Genomic DNA, 23,552 nt, shown 5'->3' with positions numbered 1-23,552 from the left:
CTTCTCTGGGTACGAAAGAGCAATAATTTGTGGCAACATTTCCCAGCCCCTTGCTGTGCTTACATTAGATACCGTTGGTATTCAGGTTTGTCACTCAGATTGCTTAATCATTTTGGGATTGGCTTGAATGACTGTGAATGGGATCTGGAAGGGTGGGGAAAGAAGCAGAAAAAATAAACATACCTTTATAAAACACATTTCATGTAATTATGTGGTCCAGGAGGAAGGGTGGGATATTTTTTGTTAGTATGGAAGGGCAAGGACAGGACATTTCTATTCAGTAGCTGTTAGCAAGCGCAGTTCTGCTAGTTGTTCAAACCAGTAAAGAAGCCTGAAACAAACTTCTATAGGGATCCAGGAGTATCACCTGACCTGGTGTGGTCTACTGATGTAGGAAATTTATATTAACTGATGCTAGGGCTGTCCTTTTCCTGCCATGCTGAATACAAGGTGTGCCAAGAGATTCCATGTTGGCCACTGTATGTGAACTGTGGCCCTTTCTGCACAAATCGTTATAAACATTTTGAGTCAGGAGATAAAATGTCTCCTCTGTGGAGTCCTGCATTTTTTTAACCCCCAAATGTTTTATTTTCAGCCTCAAAACATTTTAAACAAATCCCTTTTAAAACAATTCTCTGGTTGAAACATTTTGAAAATGTCTTCAGTTGCCGTGCAATCTATTTATTAGGTTTTCCATGCTTCACTGAACTTCCTCCTTGGTGCCATTTTCTGAGCTCACTCAGTTTACCCGCGCCTGTGTTTTTGCAGCATTTCTGTTTATTCTTTTATTTTGGGGGGGCAATCTTCAAAGCATTGAGTATACAAGGAATATACAATGTGTCATGAGCCAGCTCCTGGGTACTTACCAGGACACAGGGGACTCTGAGGCAGAACCTGAGGATACAGTGCAGCCAGAGGTTGCTGCTCCTGAGGAAGACCTGGAATCAGAACCAACTCCCAGCCCTGCCTGATGACATGCAGGTGGAGGAGCCTACAGGTCCTCCTAGGGAACTCAGTGACAAGTCAGCTGTGCAGAGGAGAAAGAAGCAGAGGCAGCTACTGCAGAAACAAAGAAGGAGTGCTTGTCTGGCAGCAAGATATGGGAAGATAGAAGTGTCTGCATCTGATGAGGATTTACTCCTCGCAGAATCCCTGCCCCTTGAACAAGTCTCTCTATATAAACCTTGCTGTGAGCTTGCTTCTGCCTGGGTGCAACAAGTGTGTTTCCTGCTGCTTCGGTGTGCCTGGTCAACTGCTGATCTCCAGCCTGTTTGCCTGATCTCCTGTGCCATGACCTGTTGGACTGATCGTGACTATGCCTTCGCCTGCTGCCTGCCTTGACCCATTGGACTGTCTTCTGACCTCATTCGTGTCTGCCACCTGTTCCATCCTGCAGTAGTGGACCTGACCATGCCCTGACTGCCTGCAGCACACAATACAGCATGAGGATTATTTGTTTGACGCATGCTCGGGATGCCTAATTGTGTTGCCTGCCATTTGTTGTGTCTGGAAACAAGCTCTAGTCTTTTGGAGACAAAGATATTAGTTAGTCTCTGGAACCAGCAGAGAAAAGGAGCAGAGGAGAAGAGGAGTGGGCCAGAAAGGGCTGAGTGAGCTTTCGTTTTTTTTTACAGAGTGGTTTTCTCAAAGCCACATCTTTTAAACAGTGTATTTTAAACATAATTTGTATTTTACCACACATTTTACCACACATTTGTATTTTAAACAAGGGTTTTCTCTTTTTTCTCCTTGTCCTGGGGCTGCTGATTGGTGGAGACTGCTGAAGCTGCTGATTGGTGGGGCTGCTGAGGGGTGGGGCTTCTCAATTTTTTTAATCTTTTCAGTTAGTCTCTGGAACGTTTTTTTACTAAATAAGAACATATTTTAAGGGATAGTAGAAGGTATAGAAACCTTAAGAGGGAGGCACTAATTAAAATCAGTATTTGAATATCTAAACAAAATTAGATGTGAAGGCAGGAAGCCAGCAGGGGGATGGGGGCTTTCCAGTGTTTTGCACTGAGTGTCACATGTATGACTATCTGCCACTAGGACAGAAGTCATGGGTGTGCCAGCTGCAATGAGCTCCTGAAAGGGAACATGTAAGTTCTCTTGGAAGCCAAGGTGGCTTGAACCTGGAGAAGCTGAAGAAGAGGCAGAGAGGAGGGTGACAGACCAAGGCTTTCCAGGGACCTAACTTAGCCGGGTCCCACTCCCAAGGTGACATCTTTTTGGATGTCTCTCTCTCTCATGAAGAATGAGAGTCTGGAGCAGAGAGGGTGCCAGTCTGAGGTGGTGGAAGATGGTCCCTTAGATGGGATCCCCTTCCTTGGCTGGTGGTCAGATATCCTCTTGCACTGAGTGATACCCCTGGCAGAGAGTGGGGAGGCTCCTTGTAGTGGGTGATTCGATGTGACTAGGAATATATAGAGAGTTGGAGTTTGTGAGAGGCGTGATGACCGTATGTCATTGACTTGCCTGCCTACCTGGTGCAAAGGTTGCAGGATGTCACACACTTCATCTAGATAGGCTGTTAGACAGTGCTGCAGGAGGTGGAATCAGCAGTTGTGTGGTCCACATTAGGCCTGCCAATGACATTAGGAAATGCTTGAAGGAGGTTCATGGAAGCTAAATTTAGGCTGCTAGGAAACAGGTTCAAATCCAGGACCCCAAAGGTGGCATTCTCGAGGGAAGTGCTACCTGTTCCACGCTTGGGTGAGCTAAGCAAGGAGGTATGGAGATACAGGAGGTCTCAATGCGTGGATATGAGAAGGTGGTGTAAAGGCAGAGGGTTTTCAGATTTACATGAACTACAGGGGAACCTTTTGGGATAAGACAGGCCTGTACAAAAGGGACGGGCTTCATCTTAACCAAAGAGGAACCAAGCTGCTGGCGCTCAATATTAAAAAGGTGGCAGAACAGCTTTTTAACTGATCCTTGGGGGAAAGCCGACAGGAGCTGAGGTGACTTTGGTTCGGAATACAGAGTCCATGGGGATGCAGACAGAGAGGGAGGTTTTTCTAAATCAACCACATACAAGCGAGGAGCATAGCATTGTGATAAGGCTAGAGGGCAAAACACATAAATCCCAGGTTAGGGACAGAGACAGAGTATACAAGTGTCTCTATGCTAATAGTAGAAGTATTCGACCTAAAATGGGGGAGCTGGAGTACAGAGTTTTGAAGGAGGACATTGATATAGTGGGCATCACAGAGACATGGTGGAATGAGGAGAACCAGTGGGATGCTGTTATCCCAGGTTACAGGCTCTACAGGAAGGATAGGATAGGGCGTATTAGGGGTGGGGTGGCCCTCTACATCAAAGAGAGCATAGTGTCACATAAAATAGACAATGCAAGGGGAGCTGATTTCTCTACAGAATCACTGTGGATATCAATACCAGGGGTGAAGCATAGTTTAACATTAGGAATATATTATCGTCCCCCTGACCAAAGTGCACAAGAGGATTCTGAGATGGAAAAAGAAATTAGAGAGGCCAACAAAAGCAAAAATGTAGTGGTAATGGGTGATTTTAACTATCCCCATATAAACTGGAAAAATGCAAGTTCAGGTCATAGTAAGGAGAGAACATTCCTGGATATGCTAAATGACTGTGGCTTAGAGCAGATGGTTGTAGAACCAACCAGGGGAGAGGTGATCCTAGATCTAATTCTATGTGGGACCCAGGACCTGGTGCGGGAAGTCAGTGTTGTTGAGCCAATAGGGAACAATGACCACAATGCTGTCAGATTCAGTATCTCTGCATGCGAACAAGTGACAACTACTAATGTAGTTACATTTGCCTTCAGAAAGGGAAATTTCTCAAAGATGAGGGGGATAGTGCGCAGGAAGCTGAAAGGGAAAATCAAGAGAGTCAAAACTGTCCAAGAAGCTTGGAGGTTATTTAAAAACACAGTCGTAAAAGCTCAGCTGGAATGTGTTCTGCAGGTTAGGAAAGGCAGTGCCCAGTCCAAAAGAAAGCCACCATGGTTAACAAGGGAGGTTGAGGAAAAAAATATGTCTTTTAGAAAATGGAAGTCCAACTTAACTGATGAAGAATGCCAGAGAGAACACAAATGGTGGCAAAAAAGAAGCAAGTTAGCTGTAAGGGAGGCAAAAAAGGATTATGAGGAATGCATGGCTGTGAACATCAAGACCAGCAACAAACAGTTCTTCAAGTACATCAAAAGCAGGAAGCCAGCTAGGGAAGCGGTAGGCCCGTTAGATGATGAAGGAACCAAAGGTGTGCTAAAAGATGACAGGGAGATTGCAGAGAAGCTGAATGAATTCTTTGCATCTGTCTTCACCCAAGAGGAGGTGAGGAACATTCCTGCACCTGAACCAAGCTTCTTAGGAGGCGAATCCGAGGAACTAGCAAAGATAGTGGTAGACAAGGAAGAAGTTCTGGCAGCCATTGATAAACTAAATGCTACCAAATCCCCTGGCCCAGATTGCATTCATCCAAGAGTTCTTAAAGAGCTCAAGCATGAAATTGCTGATGTTCTCACATTAATATGCAACTTATCCCTGAAATCTGCCTCCATCCCTGAAGACTGGAAGATGGCCAATGTCACACCAATCTTTAAGAAAGGGTCTAGGGGGGACCCAGGAAATTACAGGCCAGTCAGTTTGACATCTGTTCCTGGTAAATTAGTAGAATCTATCATTAAAGATAAAATTATTAAACATGTAGAAAAGCAAGACCTGCTGAGGAAGAGTCAGCATGGCTTTTGCAGAGGCAAGTCCTGTCTTACAAACGTACTAGAGTTCTTTGAGGGTGTAAACAGGCATGTGGATAAGGGGGAACCAGTGGACATTGTCTACTTGGATTTCCAAAAGGCTTTTGACAAAGTTCCTCACCAGAGACTGTTGAGAAAACTCAGCAATGAAGGAATAAGAGGGGAAGTCCTCCTATGGATTAAAAACTGGTTGAGGAACAGGAAACAAAGGGTGGGTATAAATGGGAAGTTCTCACAATGGAGAGATGTAAGGAGTGGTGTCCCCCCAAGGATCCGTTTTGGGACCAGTGCTCTTTAACCTATTCATAAATGACCTAGAAGTAGGGGTGGGTAGCGTGGTGGCCAAGTTTGCAGATGATACCAAATTATGTAGGGTGGTGACAACCGCAAAGGATTGCGAAGAGCTCCAAGCGGACCTTAATACATTAGGTCATTGGGCTAAGAAATGGCAAATGCAGTTCAATGTAGCAAAATGCAAAGTGATGCACATAGGGGCAAAAAATCCAAACTTCACATACATGCTACAAGGGTCAGTGCTATCAGTTACAGACCAGGAGAGGGATTTGGGCGTCTTAGTTGATAGTTCCATGGGAATGTCAACTCAATGCATGGCAGCTGTGAAAAAGGCAAACTCTATGCTGGGAAAGGAGTTGATAATAAAACTGCAAAGATTGTCATGCCCTTATATAAAGCCGTGGTGCGACTGCACTTGGAGTACTGTGTTCAGTTCTGGTCACCACATCTTAAAAAGGGTATCGAAGAGATAGAAAAAGTGCAGAGAAGGGCAACGAGGATGATTGAAGGACTGGAGCACCTTCCTTATGAGGAGAGGCTGCAGCGTTTGGGACTCTTTAGTTTGGAGAGGAGACGTCTGAGGGGGGATATGATTGAAGTCTATAAAATTATGCATGGGATAGAAAATGTTGACAGAGAGAAATGTTTCTCTCTTTCTCACAATACTAGAACCAGGGGGCATTCATTGAAAATGCTGGGGGGAAGAATTAGGACTAATAAAAGGAAACACTTCTTCACACAACGTGTGATTGGTGTTTGGAATATGCTGCCACAGGAGGTGGTGATGGCCACTAACCTGGATAGCTTTAAAAAGGGCTTGGACAGATTTATGGAGGAGAAGTCGATCTATGGCTACCAATCTTGATCCTTTTTGATCTCAGATTGCAAATGCCTTAGCAGACCAGGTGCTCAGGAGCAGCAGCAGCTGAAGGCCATTGCTTTCACATCCTGCACGTGAGCTCCCAAAGGCACCTGGTGGGCCACTGCGAGTAGCAGAGTGCTGGACTAGATGGACTCTGGTCTGATCCAGCAGGCTAGTTCTTATGTTCTTATGATATGGCAATCTGCTTTCTAATACTGGTTGCGTCTCCATTTCGAAGCCAAGCCCGGTAGTTTGACCTGGCTAATGTTTTCCGATACCTTACACTCAAGGTGGGACAGGCAACTTGTAGAAAAGATCCAGTCTGTTGGTATTTCCTGGGATTCTCTCCAAAATTTTGATGAATTTCTTGCTTTTTTTTTAGCTTTTAAGCAGAGACTGCAAGACTTCAAGAAACAGATCTTATACTCCTTGACTTTTACAACCTGTTCACCCTTAGGTTATGGGCTTCAGCTCTACATATGGGTGCCGCCCAGCATATTTTTACTTACATACTGCACTGTAATTACTGCACCATAATTATGAAGGAAGTTTATGCAAGCACGGTTTAACATCCTCTCAGCATCGATTTTAGATGGCTACTTTATGTCTATACATCCCATGAAAGATCATGCCCGTATTCTCAGAGGCAGATCGAAACTACCATTTATATTCTATTACATTGTGAACTATATGCCCTTTTGAGGAATTCCTGACTTGATACACACCTGAAGGACGTCCCTTCATTAACTGACAGTGGGAAAGTTCATTCTGTTCTACTAGATTGCCAGACCCAGAGAACAGCGGATGTAGCAAAATTTTTACTGCAAGCCATGCAACTCTGTTCTCTTATGAACTCAACTTTGTAAAGTTTTCTTTTCTTTTAGCTATGCCAATACAAGGTTGATTGATTGATTGATTGATTGATGAGGCTGTAAAGCACTGAAGCATTAATTCAACAAAGAACTAAAAAGATTAATGGGAAAAAAATCATGTAATGGCAGCCAGGAATCATTTCAAGGGAGTGAGTGCAGACATACACTGTTGTAAAGGCGATAGCGTGTGTGTGGGTGTGTGGGTGTGTGTGTGTGTGTTTGATAACATTTTAGAAACATTTTAGGGGATTTGGGCAGAAAGGGCCAGCAATTCTGAAAGATACTAAACAAAATGCAAAAAGGAGTACTGGATACAGTATTCCATGTCCTGAGTTAATCTGCTTAAAAAAACCCTAAACTTATTTAGCTCATAATTGCTTTAAAACTATTTTTGAAATTGGCTGGGCAATACTTGTTGACTACATCAAAGGCAGAGGAGAGTTTGAAAAGGGTTAGGTCACGAAGCTGGACAAGCTGAATGATCAAATGGACAAACTGAGTCACGTAGGATGTAAACACACAGCAAAGAAACCATTAAGAACAGAGATGGCCCAAGGTCCTGGGCGAGTGTTGAGGTGGGCGGCCTCCCACACACTGTGACCTGTTCTTGCAAAGAACTGCTGAGATCAAAAGTGGGCATGTCTGGAGCAGTTGGGGGCCTTCTCTTCTTCTCTCCCTACATCCACATGGGCATAACGTTGCCTTATGCTAAATTAGGCACGTACCACACCAAGACTACTATGGTTAGGAAGCTCACAAAAGGTATATTGTGCAAAAAAGTCAGAAGGCAAAAATGACAAAATTTAGTCTGCATACAAGAAGCAAGCTTAATCATACAAAACACCAGAAAGAGCAATATACAAGAGAACAATATAGACATAAAATGAAGAAAGCAAGTGTGTAATGCTCGTTGAAGAAGAGTAGCTATACTGGAGGACTAGGCATTTCCTGGTGCAAAAGCCTCAAACACAGGTAAATCTTACTGTCCTCCAAAAGGTAAGTAAACATTTTTTAGTATCTTCTATAATGATACTAGACGGGATAATCTGGGTCTTCTTCTGTTTCGCAGCAACTGAACTGCTTCGTCAGTGACACGTGTTTCTTTTATAGCCTGCCCATAGTGAGAATATTGTATTCTAGCCAAAAATGCTTTAAAAGGCTATGATATGATCCCAAACATTTCAGAGGCTAGGCAATCAAGTGCTTCATCTTGTAAGTTTCTCCCACCACACCTTTTTTAGCTGGCTTATACTAAATCAGCCCTTCAGTCCATTAAGGTCAGTATTGTCCACTCAGACTGGCAGCAGCTCTCCAGGGTCTCAAGCAGAGGTCTTGCATATCATCTGTTATCTGATCCTTTCAACCAGAGGTGCTGGGTGTGGAACTTGGGACCTTACACATGCTACACAGATGCCTTGTCTCTGAGCTACATGCCCCTTCAAGGGTCAGGGCCAGGATGGGCTTGGGAGCAAGGCCAGATAAACCCTAGTGCTGCAATAGCAGCCTAGCACCCAAGGCTGCTGCTTGCTGTGGTGCTGCAACCATTGCCCTGCGACCCAGGCAAAAGTCCCTGGCCACCTAATGCCCAGTGGAAACAGTAGTGCAGTAGCCACTACTCCAGGGCTCCAGTGGGGCAACTCTCTTGGCACCTCTCCATATTTAGGAGGGAGGCTTATTTATTATTACTGTTATTATTTATTAAATTTGTACCCTGCCCATTCCCAACCAAGGTCGGGCTCAGGACGGCTTACAGGGATTAAAATGAAATACAAAAATACAGTACATTGTTATGACTAAAACCTATGTAAACATACATATATATAAACTCTCGGCAACAGCAATATTAGATTAATGGGCAATTAATGGGCAAACACTGTCTGGTGTTTCATCCACATCATTGAAGAGAAGTGTAGCAAGAACAAAAGTTACAAAGAAACAAGGAGGGGTTCGTATCAGTGATTAGTTGATGGTAATTACTAGCTGGGAGGCCAGCATGATGGAATAGGAAAGCAAGTGGCCTCAAACAAAGGCCTGGTAAAACATCTCTGTCTAGCAGACCCTGCGGAGCTGTTTAAGGTCTCACAGGGCCCTGGTGTCAGCTGACAGAGTTCTACCAGTCTGGAGCCAGGGTTGAGAAACCCTGGCTCTGGTTGAGATAAACCTAACATCCTTGGGACCAGGGAACACCAGTAAATTACTGTTGGAGGACCAAAGTGTCCTTCTTGAGCAATATGGGGAAATGCTGTTCTGATTATATGAGATCCCCAGACTATGCAAATCAGAACTAGAACCTTGATCCTGACCCAGAATTCCAATAGTAACCAGTGCTGATGGTGAAGCACAGATGTTATGTGCTCCCTTAATGCTGTTCCAGTAAGGAGCATCGCTGCTGCATTCTGGACCAGTTTTAGTTTTCAGATCAGTCTCAAGGATAGGCCCGAGTAGAGCGAGTAACAGCAATCCATCCTGGAAGTGACTGTGGCATGGATCACTGTAGCTTGTGCCCTAGGTTTGCCTAGTGGGTGGGCTGCCCTGGTTAAGAAGGATTGTGTTGTTTTATTTGACTCATTATAATGTGGTAGGAAGACTGTGTTCAATTGGTATACACCATTCAACAATTCACAACCAAAAATAGGGACATGCTTGTAGCAACATGATTATGCAATTCTATGCACAGTCACTCCAGTCTAAGCCTGTTGAAACCGATGGCCTTACTTTGAAATAACTTTGCAAAGGATTGCATTGGCCCATTGTACATGTAAAGCTTACCTTGGGGCTTTCCACTGTGAGCCTGGTGAGAACTCTCCCAGGTCTGCTTTTCATGGTTTTTTTAACTCTGCCCATCAAGTCATTCTTAAAGGCACAGATCTCATCACACACAGTAGTTTTTAAATTGGTGGCTTTGTAAAAGCCTTTTAATTACTGTTATAGCTATATATCAATATTGTTGCCCTTTCCAAAAATAATCTCCCCCTAAGTGAAAGAGTCAAAGCAATTCCCTGGACCACACACTGCTGAAAAAGAGATCCATGTGTAGAACTGATATTCTCTCCCCTCCCCACACACACACCACTTCCTGCCACTAGTGCTGCACAGAAGAGAGAGGCTTCTTTTAAAACAAAGATGTAGTTGAAATAAAGTTTTTTAAAGCCCTAATGGCCATTGCAGAGGGCAGAAGTAGAGCAAGGGAGGTAGGGCGGAGCCAAAAAGAGATTCTGCTGGTTCTGTTCCTTGGAAAAAACCCTCTCTGTTATTATTATATCGAGATATCGATATGTCGATATGAGCATTTAGAGAAGCAGGAAGGATCTGGCAACATGAGAGGGGAAAGATGTGGACAGCAGTGGGAAGGGTGGAGCTAGGTAGGCTGGCGGTGCGCAGAGGGAAGATATCTGAGACAAAACTGTGCTTTCTGGCAAATTTGCCCCCTCTGTCAACAAAGCAAATTAAAAGTCATGCTAGAAGTGGTCTTGCTTGCTGCAGAGAGAATGGAAAGTGAAAGCAGGATTTGAGGAAATACATCTGTAACAGGGTTTTGGAAATCAGACTCCCTTGCTGGAGTCTGCCTCACTCCAACTCTCCCCAGAGAAATAAAAGAAGGAACCTCTGATAAAAATGGAGGGGAAACTCTGGAAGATAGAGTGTTGGCCCATATGCTGACAGACACCTCCCTTTGTAGGCACACAGAAAAATTAGACTGGCACTTAGGGTAACGTGAAACAGAATTTGTAAAGTTTATTTGACTAGAATTGAAGGCTTCTCAGTTGACTTGAGAGGTTTTAAATGCTTGTTGATTACAGAAAGTAAAGAGCTTACAGTCAGTTACAATAAAGTTTTCCGTTTGGTCACATGCAGGTGGCCAATATACTTCTTCTCTTAAAGAGGTTCTGGTTCTTCAGCGTTCTCATAGACACAGGTTCTAATTTTACTTCAGCTTTCTCTCACAGAGGTTTCAGCTTTTAGTTGTTATACCCACAGACATAGATTCTCTCTGATCCACACCCTTTCTAGTTCACACAACCACCCAAGTCGTGAGACTTGAAGGACTCTGGCTCAACACTCGCCACCTTCCCTTGCAGTCCCCTGTTAGGGCCTAACTGCCCCCTTTATGGACTGGTCTTCTCCTGACTGGGCTTTGAACTGGGGTTGGACAGACACTAGTCTGGACAGCACAAGCCGCACAAGCACCTGTCTCTATGTGGTGAGTTCACTGCTTCCACCCAACCTCCCAGGGCTTCTGCCCTCCACACTCTATCAAGCCTCCCTCAGCCTGAGCCTAAGAACAATCTGACTTCTGGATTGTCCAGCCTAACACACAAGCAGTGATAGATATCCCTTCCTGATCTGCTCTCTCTGCTCTGGATCTTGGTCCAAGCACGAACCAAGGAAAAAGAACCCTCAGCACTCTAGCTGCCTCCTTTTCTTTCCCCTGGCAATTTCCTCCAGCCAATCAGGACTGGGCAGGACTTAACTCTTTCAGGGCAGTCTCTCACTGGAAACCACTTCCCAAATATGGGCATTTGTCACAACATCCATACAAGAAATCTTGCCATGACAGGTGTTTTCCCCCTTCGCGTGCCAGATACCTTGTGCATAATCAGCCATTTAGTTGCAAATCAGCTATCCCTGTATGCATACTTCCTCTATTACTTGCATTTCATCATCTGCTATTATTACACATTTTGTCATCTTTTAAAAGTCAAAACGGTGATCCTCCTGGTTAAATATATGATAGAAAACATGACCTCAAGTTATCCACAGTTCAGGTTATCCACAGTTCAGTATAGATCACAGCAGCTTCTATGTGTGAAATGGCAGGCTGTTCATGATATTTTGGGGGTCATGCGCAAAGCATTTACACACACATGCATTAGAGACATGATGCTTTCCACCGCCCCACTCAGACACAACTGCTAGGGACAGGGAGCTGAACCTGAAGAATAGTATCACTAGTAAATCACTCTCACGAAATGTTAAAAGGTGACCCTCAAGAGGCTGGGATGGTGGTTTTCTAGTATGAGAGAATAGGTAATTTCCCTGGTGAACAGGAACAGTGTCCCACAGTTACAATGTATGTAAATGAATGTGAGTGCAGAGACAGTAGATTAAAATAAAACTGGCTGGCATATTGGTCTTAATGACCTCATAGGCCACAAATATTAATGGTCTCAGGCACATTAATGAGTGAAAGAACAAACCCCTTTCTTCTAATTCACAAACTAGAGCCCTGTAGATAATTCTTACTCACTACAGGTGATCAGGCAAATGGCTGATCGTTTCAATTTTACTGGAAGAAAGTTCATACCTAATGAACCTTCATTCCAATTAAAACTTGGATCTTTTTCTGTATCTTCATTGCTCCAGATGATCCTAATTAATTTCAAGTATCTTGATCCAGAAATAGAATAAAGTTTAGTGTTAACACCAAAAAATGTTCTTTTTATGGCTTCTCTTTATTGGGCTAAGTGCAGAAACAATGCTGTATTGGTATGAAACTGTAGTTCTCCTTCCAGTGTCACTTTTTGGGGCACGTTATGCAGAGTGCTAACTTATACCCTCGCAGAACTTCAAAGTTGCCACTGAAGCTTGATGGAAAATGCTAACTTAAAAAAAACCTCTATTTTTAAAAAGGTAGTAAGATCCGAACCTGGTTCCTTCAAAAAGCCAGGGAGATACATTTTAATGCAGGTTATTTAGCACCACACTAGGGAGCAGGTTTAAATCATGTTTAAGAGTGCAAAAAGGTGGGGGGTGGGAGGAGGTAAATGCAGCTTACTCCATAGAGACTTGTAGAAGGCAGGCAGGCTGCTGTGTTCTATTTAAAACAAGGACTATAGGCCAAATATTTCAGAAAGACGTTCCTCTTTTCAGCAGAGGCTGCAGGAAATGGCTCCATATGTCTAGGATTTGGGGAGTGCTATGTTTTTGTATGCCTTGGTATAGACTTGGTTGGATCACTTTACAAGAGAGAGAAATATTTGGTTTGTGATCCTTTCCAAAATTAAAACTTGCATATTTTAATATGTGTGTGGGGGGGTGGGGGGGGTGGAGGGGGATGGAGGAAGCAGAAGAGAAAGTGACAGGTATTTGTTTTCCTGGAGTGTCTGGTATACATTTACATAAAGAAGAAGGAGTTTTTGTTTGAGCATTATGCTTTCCTTTAAATCATCACTGAAGAAAGTGATCCTCTTTTATGAGAAGTTACATGCTGCCATTCATCATCCTTTACATAGATCTATCAACACGCAGAGGAAGAGAAGCAAAAAGACAGACTCCCATTCAAAGCTGGTTATAGTCTCAGTGCACAGTGAAATTGGGCTGCCTGTAGGACTCTTTCCCCCCTGTCCCTGGGGACAAAAGACTATCAGTTTACTTCCAAACTGTGCTATGATCTCAGAGAGAAAGGTGGAAGCATATGGCTTGGATCCACTGGTGCGCTTCTGCAGATGGGATGATTTCAGCTTACAGGCTTGATTTAAGTGTTCCATGTGTAATGGGCCAATGTCAATAATAGCCATGGTCAACGTAATTGGGGATACATAGCAAGTATCATGACCAATGGCAACTCCATTTTGGAGAGTCTGCCCAGAGGCGTAGCTGAGCCAAACTGTGCCCAGTGCGCAGTCTATATTTTCCGCCCCCATGGCCCCGCACAGTGCCTCGCCCCCCGTTCCTCAGACCATTTTTAGCCTGTACTGTGAACAGGTCTATTTTTCAGCCTGAAAAAGTTCTAGGAAAAGGAAAGGAACTAAGGTAAGTGTGGGAAGGGGGTGGGGGTGGGCGCTGAGGTGGGCAGGGGAAGGGAGAGGGTCCTGGGGGCGATTTTCCACACCCCAAGGCATGCACCTGGTGCACGGCGCCCCCCCCATCCCCTTGTAGCTCCGCTGCTGAGTCTGCCACAGGATTTCTGAAGGTTACTTTAAATTTTTTTTAGAACAAGCCACAAAATAATTCGCATTTTGCACGTCATCAACTTTGAACATATATTTCATCACTGAATCCTTTTGTCACATATGTTTCTTTTATTGTGCTCTTAAAATAGTATGTTTCCTTAATTGTTATCTTAGTATGCTAGCAGTGACCTCAATAATAACACAAGTGCTCTGTGATTTCCATAAGTGAGCATTTACATGGGCACATGTAGTGATGATCTCCCTCCAACCACTCTAGCTCCACCCTGGTTCAGGTGTTCCTTGATATTGCTCAGTTTTCATGTGATGATGGAATGAATAGATGCCCATCCTCTTCCCAATTATTTGATTATGTAAAATATTTATGCCCTGCATTATCTTTGCAAACTTGAGATTTCTAACACAACAACGGAAGGACACAAACAATGCAATTGTCCAAGTTAAAGCTAATACAGAATTAGAACACAGTTTAAAGAGTTACCACAGCCAAAGAAGTTTTCCTACACCAAACACCCTCCAGAACTGAACAGTCTTGTAGCACACTCCAAGGTACATAAACAAGGTGCTCAAATCTCATCTTTCTTCACTCGCACATAAAATGTGTCAGGACTCACACAAAATTCTGTTTTAGGTGGGATTTGTTCCTCCAGATTGAAGTCTGTGTGTAACATGGTGATTTCAGTAAAAGAAAAAGGGGAATACTGCCAGTGAAATTCTATGATTAATTACCAAGCATTTCAAAACATTCCAGTGACCTAAACCTTGTTTGATTGTTCACCTCTCCAATCTGTTATAAATAAAATCAAATTGAATTTTCATTTAGACAGCTGTAAAGTCCTACTTTATTCCTTTGTTTTACAATGAAGTCTGCCACTGAGGTTTTTCCTTATTGACCATCCTCAGCCGTAGACTCCGTCCTGAAGAGGAGACTGTTGGGGATTTTCACTCTGTTCAAAGCTTTATTTGAAAACCTCATACATACTTCCCCCTCCCTTCACTCGCACCAAAACTTGATCAGATTCAGGACTACGGGTCAAACTAGATGGAGAGCGGCCATGGGTCCAACCTGAGGCCACCAATGCCAATTTAGAGGAACATTTAATCATGTAAAAGTTCCCATGTGGGTCTGATCCTGATTGGACCCATGGTGTAGCAGCCCCAAGAAATCTTGTTCACCTCATGCCTTTTCAAGTGCCGATAAAGCCCACCTCGTGGCTGTTTCAGCACTTGAAAAGGTGTGGGGAGGAGAGGAAAAAAGACCTTCTGGGGCCCTTGTGCCTTGCTGAAAATTTTAAATGACCAAATCTTCCTGTAAAATGGTGTTGATGGTCACAGGTTGAACCTGTGGCTGCCAACACATCTAGCTTGGCCCTGGGAAAGAAATTGCTGATAGTTTGCTGGGGGACCCAAAATTCTGGTATTCTGACCTCAGTGCCTTCTTGAGGAAAAATAATAGCTTAAGAGAGTTGTGAGGGGAGAACTGGTGAACAAGAGAAGGGTTTTAAACATAGTGCTCTGTTTACCAGTTCTCTCTGCTTCAGGGGTTATCAGGAATGTATGTGTGCCTTGTAATACTTAATTTTACCTTAGGATTCCCACTGAGATGAGGGAATGTATAAGTGTACATCTGGATCATGCCCTTTGTGCCAAAATATTCTGTTCTAAACAACCAGTAGAGGGTGATAGTGGCTCTTCTAGTTTTTTGTTAAACTTACTAGAACTTTTGGAAAAAATGTAGCCAAAGGGTGGTTAACTACGGTAACATATTCTGTACCAATGAAGAATTAGATAGCAAATGATTTTTAAAGTCGTATTTTAAATATTATGCTGTAGTTTTATTCTACTGTCATTTAAAAAATTGCTGCTGGAGATGGCCTGCATGAATAGACTTGAAAGCTACTCCTCAGCCATGCTAAGACTGCTCATGAAAACCAGGACAACAATTCTAATATACTTCAGTTCTTGAAGGAGTTGAGGGCCAGACGCTGCACAGATGTACATTCTTCAGTGGCACAAACAATAATTTGCACATTTGCAGCACAAGTTCATGTTTCATCTCAAAGAAGGTGTTTGGAACCACATGTTTTCCTGAAAACAGTGGGCTATATGGATTCCACATGATGAAAGCTATGGTGTAGAGGCTGTCTGTCATTACTGTCCTGCAAGCTTGGAAACCCTTAATTCTTTTGGGAACTCACTGAATACAAACCCATAGAGAGATAAGCCAAACCATCAGACTTCTTTTTCACGCATTACAGGTTACACCTTGTATCAGATATAACAGAATCACATATGAGTCCCAGGTTTTCCTCAGTTCTTATGCTCGCAAGACCTGATTAGGATCAGGACAAAGGTGCATGTGGAGAAGAGGCTTCCACCAGTATCATTTTCTCAACCAGGAGTTGCTATTTGGGAACATCCATGAGGTTTTCAAAGGCAGATCAAGTAGTGGTTCCCAGGAATGTTTGTCTGGGAAAATTGCACAGACTTGGGATCCTCTATCACATTCCCCCATGTCAATAGATAACGTAGCATATCTGATAAGTTAAATATATGATGATGAAGGCCAGTTTTTTTGATAGGCAAATAGGCTTCCTAGTTAATTCTGTTAGCTCCTGTCCTGAAGGTAAAAAGTTGGATAGATATAATTTTGTGTGTCCATTGATTTAGGCAATAAGAACCAATATGGTGGAGGACCTCAGCCTTATGGGGCCCTGGGGCAGTTTGCCACTTTTGCCCACCATCTCTGCCCTTCTGACTGCACAATGTTAGGAATTCACTAGACGAGTTGGTCATGGTTATTATTCACATTTCTTCACTGTGCATACCTAACAGAGAACTGGAGGAGTCCATTTTTTCAAACCAAAGTACCAGGCAGAAGAAAGGAACATAACCCTCCCTGGCCTCACCTCCCCATGTCCTGTTGCTGTAGACATTTTCCTTCCAACCCACCTTAGATTGCAGAAAATTGCTTAACCTGGATGAAAATTGTTGAAAGCAGCAAAGCAGGCAGTTGGAGGCAGTTGGAGCCCTTGCTTGATTGTACATTTTGTTGTTAAAAGTAGATGCCTTTTATGAATGAATGGGGCAGATCTCATTAATTAACAAATGTGGCTACTCCTGCCATCTTTTTGTTGGTTTTAGTTTGCCTATTTTTTTCTGAAATTGCCATAATCTATTCATCATTGGTCTTTTGTGCATGGTTTGCCATGGAAAAGAATTTCCTACTTATAGCATCCTGAGGGGGCACCACTCCCTATGAAACACATGAGAATCTACTGCTGAAGGGTTTCACGGCTGGAATCTCTGGGGTGCTGTGTGGTTTCCGGGCTGTATGGCCGTGTTGTAGCAGCATTCTCTCCTGACGTTTCGCCTGCATCTGTGACTGGCATCTTTAGATCAGATCCTATCTACTATCAGATCCTCTGAAGATGCCAGCCACAGATGCAGGTGAAATGTCAGGAGAGAATGCTGCTAGAACACGGCCATACAGCCCGGAAACCACACAGCACCCCACATGAGAATCTGTTTTCCCACCTAAGCAGTCACATGCTCTGATATTGTCATCAATCCAATGCATTCCAGTTTATTTCTAAGATTTTTTATAGTCTTTCAGACCACATTTGTGGCATGTTGTGGTTTGTCCCTCACACCCCATTGAGACTGACAGCAGTGATGAAGAACCTGCGAATGAGTGATGAGAATGAAGAGCTGACTGTGAGCCCCGCTGCTCCACCAGTGGAGGACTGCCATTCTAGACCTGCACTTATCAACAGTCCCAGAAATGTCAGACAGTGTGGATGACCATCTTTTGTGACCAGCAGGGATCCTGAACCAGTTCAGAGGGTTCCCATGACATCGGAGGCAGGCAGCCCTTTGGCCTTCCCCTTCCACTGGAACAGTGGAGCTGGTGACTGTGATTGGAGCACAGAAGGCCTGCTAGATTGGCTGCCTGGCAGCTGTAAGTTAGCCAAGGATCTCTGCCAGCTACTTAGCTGATTATAGCCACCTGCTCCAGCAAAGTATAAAGCAACAAGAACTAGCAGCTGCTTCTTTGCAGAAGCAAGGTATGTTGTTGGTCTTACTGTTGCGCTTCTATGGACCTGCTCCTGCTACTCTGCTCTTGTTACTTTGCCTTGGACTCTGATTCTTGGACTGTTTCTTGGACTACTCTTTTGGACTCTGTTTGACTCTTTGTGCTTTACCTTGGACCATTTAACCTGCATTTGTGTTTCCTAGCTCAGAATTTCCTGTTGCCCTGATCAGTCACCAGCCAGGCTGTGACATGGCATTTCTTTGTTCCCCAAGTAATGACAAAGTTATAGCCTGAACCAGGCATCTATGGATGATCATACAAGACGAAGGTGTGCCCCTTGAAATATTATCGCCTCTCTATTTTTAAAGCTGCTGAGGACCAATTTGAATGCATTTGTAGCCACTATGAGGACACTGGATCAACAGACACTGAGGTGATTTCCTCACTGGCGATTAATCCTGGGATAGTCACCTGAAATATCCAGGTTCCCTCAAGATCTCCTCACAGGCGAACCATGGAACACAGATCAGTCCCGTTTCTGGCACTCCCCCCCCCCCCATCACGGGATTTTCCTGGACCTACTTGTATATGCACCTTTTTGGGGAAAAAACACTCCAATGGGAGCTAATAGAAGATGGGGGCTACATATTTGAAGGTCCATAACTTTGGCCCCCATGAACCAAACTTCACCAAACCTGGGTGGTATCATCAGGAGAGTCTCCTAAAGATACTCTGAAATTTTGGTGGTGCATTAGAATCAGCCTAGATAACCTCTTGAATCTCAGATAATTTCATCAAGTCTACCCTACCAGCATGTTCAGCCTTATTATTGGCCATGCTGATAGAGGCTGATGGGAATTGTAGTTCCTGAACATCTGGAGAGCCGCAGGTTCCCTACCCCTGTGCTAGCTTAACAACATTGCACTCCCGATTACAGGCACCCCGGGCAGTGTCAGGCCTAGATGTCTTCACTTGAAACATGCTGCAGTGAGGATGTTTGAACCTGGATGAAAAGGTGCCGATTCTTTTGAAACTTGGTTGTATCTAAATTAAATTTTCAGTGGGAATTCGGCCTGGGAGTGCCTTGTATCCCTGGCACAAAAGAGTCTGATTCTGTTCAGGTTCACAGCATGCATGTAGAAGAGGCTTTGTAAGGGTTAGAAATGGTGTTTCTAAGATGGGTTTTTGTTCTATCTGTATAAGGAGTTGTGATAAGCAATGGGAATGGCTTTGACTATGACTGTTGAAACCCATTCAAACCAGTTTTGGCTGGCTCCAGCTAGTGATATCTAAGTTAGCTTAAACTCTTGAACCCAGCCTGTAAAAGCGACTGTGCAATTAGGACTTTGATATCAACTTCTCCTCCTCTACGTGAATAAGGGACATCAATAATGAACATATATGTACAGATGGAAGGTGGGAACGTATTAAAGAGTGTTCATGAAGAAGACTGTCAGAAAGTCTGTACTTCTCAAGTGGAAATAAATGGTCAGGCAAAGGGTATAAAGTGAGAGAAATATGATACTTTGGAGCCCTCCCAACTCTGTAGCTGGGTGAGGTTCCCCTTTGCTTGCAAATAAAGTACCAAAAAAGATCCTTTGCCTCTGAATGATTTCATTGGAAAAGGTGAATACCACAGCTTTAGATGTCTCCACCTCACCATTTTACTGTCCTGAAACTGTCATGGGGAGTCATTGTTTGTTCTGTAGCCATAATTAATTGTAAATTTTCTAATGAAGCAAACAGTGCCTTCCCAATAGGGTTGCCAACCTCCAGGTTGTAGCTGGAGATCTCCCGCTATTACATTTGATTTCCAAGCAACAGAGATCAGTTATCCTGGAGAAAATGGCTACTTTGGGTGGACTCTATAACAGGATGAACTGCTAATGTCCCTCACCAACCCCATCCTCTCCAGGCTCCACCCCCAGAATCCCCAGGTATTTCCCAACCCAGAACTGGCAACTCAACTCCCCAGGACCTTTCCAGGTTGAAAAAATAGTACAGGGGGAAGGCTGAAGTAGTGGTGTGCCGCCTATGGGGGTGCCCAGCAGGCTCCTGCCCACCCCCCACCTGCTGCTGCCACCCGGTTGGCCCCCTCACTCACTCATTATTTCCTTTACCTGCAGGTTCTGAGGCTCAGCTTCAGGGAAGCTGCCTCTCGAGCAGCCTGTCTCTATGACTTTCTTAAAAGGGCAATGTCATAGAGATAGGCTGCCCGAGTGGGAAAGGAAAGAATGAATGAGTGAGGGGACGAGGCGCTGTGTGAGTAAGCGCTGTGGTGCTTACTCACGAGTAAGTGGGGATCCATGGGGGGCGCCCAGAGGGGTTTTTGTGTCTCCGGGCGCCATTTGGACCCCGTACGCCACTGGGCTGAAGTCTTTTCTACATACCCACTGTGATCATAATCTGAATTTGACTCAAGTCTGCCTGGAAGCATTGAACAAAGTCGTCATGGCAGCCACAAGGACTTTGTAATGTGTGAATTGACTCTGATTCTCCAATCATTCCTTTACTTGTGAGGTTGGTGCCCCAGAATTCCCAAAGAGAATATCACTAGGCCAGGGTACAGGGTGGAAGTGAGAGGGGTAGAGTTTTTAATCACACCTTGTTGCTTCACAGCATTTTCTTATTTGTTTTTCAAATGCTCACAATAGTGTAATGATGAAATTAACAATTATGAGAAACAAAAACATAAGAGATGATTGTGTATTGCAGCCCAGAGAAATGCAGCAAAGTCCTTCCATAAGGGAACTGATTCCCCAGTGGGGCAAATTGGCTAGGAAAACAGTGGTGGAGAGGCTTAAGCCTTGCTTTTGGCTACTGCACTCCCGATCTGAGCCATGCTTGAATGTCCCTAGAAGTTAAGTTCCAAGCATGGAACTCTGGGAGCACATCTAATTCAGAGGACCAAAATAGACTCACTGGGGGTGGGGGTGCCAATGACCTTGCCAAGTGTTGAACAGGCACATTCAGGTAAGCCAGAACTCCGTGCATTAACAGGAAGCAATTAATTAACCAGGAAAAATCTGGGGGCTGCTTTAAAAACAGAGGCAATGAAGTTTTAAAAGGGAGACTCTGGTGCCACTGTTGTTTTGAAGTAGCCACCAGTTCTCCGGGGAAGGGATTAATTAATTACTTCCTAAATACATACTTAATCAGTTCTGTTGTGGTGGGGATGGAGAAGGAAGGGGTGGTGCTGACTGCAGTCAAAAGTAAATCAGTAACATTTTTCAGAAGTATGATTTTGTAATCGCACAATTGTGACCACAGGAGGGGGGGAATCACATTTGTTGTGCAGAAAAAACCAAAGACTTAACCCCCACCCCCTCCTTGGTAAGGATCCATTGCTGCGCATGACGAATGAGGAGGAATCAATTAACTCTGTGCAGCAGCAGTGTTTGGGAAGTTGACATAAAGGGACAATTGTGGGGAGAAGCAGGAATTTGCAGAACCTGGGCTTACTTTCAAACAAAAACAGTAGAATCTTGCTGCTGTGGATGGGCATTGCCAGATTTTTAAGGAGAAAGATAGTGCTCTTTTAAATGTTGAGGGGACTCCCCCCGCTCCCAGTTTTGCTTGCAGATGAATGGAGAAAAGGATTCCTTCGGAAACATGAAAGGTTATTGTGCAGTTCTAACACTAGTTTGTTCCTAAGGTGTTTGTCCTCTAATCTGGAACGATCCTGGTCCTCTATGGTGATTTCCCCAGTGGAAAATTAAAGGCGTATACAACCAGGTTTCAAAAGAAACAGCACCTTTTCATCGCGGTTTCTCCCTCCCCACTGCAGCATGTGTCTGGTGAAGACCTTGATGTCTATTGCAGTTTCGAGCAATGTAACACTCCCCATGAATGCGTGATCTGCTCTGTTCTTCCTTGTCCTGGTTGGCTGTTGGGCTGTGTTGGGGCAGAAATTTTTTTAAACTTTTTTTTGGTGCAGCTACGTCACCACGCACATACGTAGATAGAATGGTAGCGGTTTTTTGTGCTAAGCTGCGTTTATGCACGGCTTCGACATTTTCGGCACGTTTTACCCATGCAGCTGCGCTGGCACAAAAGTCTAGTTTCAGCTTACAGTTGGCACAGAATTCATGTTTCACGTGGCCACATTTCAACGTAGCCGCCACTGGTGCAAAACAAACAAACAAAAAAGGCTGCGTGCGCATCCAGCTTTGGCACGTGTTTTTTAAAAAAGGTGCACTTCCATGCAGGTTCTTTAAAAACATGTGATAAGGGAGAGAAGGAGCGCCAGAACCAGGATGAATCTGTGTTCAGCAGTTCAGCAGTGGGGAGTTCTTGCTGAAACCTTGATATTTCGCATGAGTATCACACGATTAATTGACCGTGGGGAATCGACCTATGTCTTCTAGGAGCCCTTTTATGGAGCCCTTTGCACGTTGCAATCCTTCTGAGAGAAGGTAAAGCCATTTGCAGTCATTACATTTTGAACACTCCTACATCATGTACTGGGAGAGCGTAACTTGTTGGTTGCTCTGGATGTTGCAGTCACCATTTTTGTGTGAATAGGGCCCCATGTGCATTTTTCCAGCTTTGGTATGTGCAATTGGAATCACAAATTTTGAGGAGGGTACCAGAGGTGGGATCCAGCAGGTTCTCACACATTCCCGAGAATAGGTTACTAATTATTTGTGTGTGCTGAGAGGTGGTTACTAATTTGTGATTTTGCCACGTGATTTTTGCCTTAGTTACGCCCCTCCTCTCAGCAGTAGCGCGCAAAACTTGAAGCAGTCTAGCAGGAGGTGCAGTGGCGGGTGTGGCAGCCTGTGCCTGCGTGCATTTGTTTCTCACCCAAGGACTGGCGCAGCGGCTTCGTCCTTGTCACAGCCCTGCCCAGGAATGCCTTGCCCCCGGAATGCCCCGCCCAGCCCCATTGGCACTATGCCACAGTTTGAATCCCACCACCATGGGAACCTGTTACTAAAATTTTTGGATCCCACCACTGGAGGTCACAGATTCGCATATACCAAAGCTTGAAAATCCACACATTACGTATTCTCATATAAGGGCAGTTGTGCATATTGGGAGGATCATGGGTAGTGTTCTCTCCCAGTAGACAAGACTGGAGCAACCAAATCACGGTAACAGGATTTTTCTGTCTCGTTGTTTTCAGGTTTTTTAATTACATTTCTCTCTCTCTAAATCTCTCCCCTCCCAACTCTTCTGCTCATCACCCACATCCTTCTCGGAGGGGAACATTCATGTGGGGCTTCTGAGAAAGTGTGAAACAGTATGGCTCTTCTTTTACCTCTGCAGAAGCCCAATGCAGAGCAAGATATAGCTTACATTTACCACCAACCGATATACATCATAGAAGAACAGGGCAGGCAAGCAGAGTCTCCCATTTCGTTCTGGACTGCACTGGCTTTGGGTTGACCAACAGAAAATGTGGGAATCCTTTTCCCCATCTTTAAACTTTACCATGTGAGAATTAATCAGCATAAAATAATTCTGATTTTGCTGTAGTGTGCCAATGATCACATTCCAGAGGAGTCAGAGTTACAACTAAAAGATCCTTTCATATATAATTGATTTCATCTCGGAAATTGTAACGTGCACAATTAATCAAAATCCCCATGTGTAGGAAAATTATGTACCTATAAAATGTGGATTGACATTTCATATAATATATTTTGAACCATTTGCTTCTTTTTCTTTTACACCCCCAGGCAGTCATATTTTCCCCAGCTGTGAATCACAATGACACTTATATGAAACTTCTGTGGGTCAGGGAAGAGAGGAAGTGGAAACCAGTAAAAATAAATCCATGTGATTTTTGGGCTACTGCAGTATGGAATATTTGCCACCAGAAATGCCTTATTTTTTC

The 23,552-nt window shown here is 44.0% G+C and overlaps 1 protein-coding gene across 1 annotated transcript in view; it reads left to right on the top strand.

The window, feature by feature from the left end:
* Positions 1 to 23,552, top strand: part of HMCN1 (hemicentin 1) — a 414,195-nt gene that overhangs the window by 92,607 nt on the left and 298,036 nt on the right. The gene's annotated exons all lie outside the window — the stretch shown is intronic.

The sequence above is a fragment of the Sphaerodactylus townsendi genome, unplaced genomic scaffold (assembly GCF_021028975.2).
Source record: "Sphaerodactylus townsendi isolate TG3544 unplaced genomic scaffold, MPM_Stown_v2.3 scaffold_18, whole genome shotgun sequence".
Lineage (NCBI taxonomy): Eukaryota > Metazoa > Chordata > Lepidosauria > Squamata > Sphaerodactylidae > Sphaerodactylus > Sphaerodactylus townsendi.
Note: the sequence above shows the minus strand (reverse complement) of the source record. Positions and strands in the feature narration are given on the sequence as shown.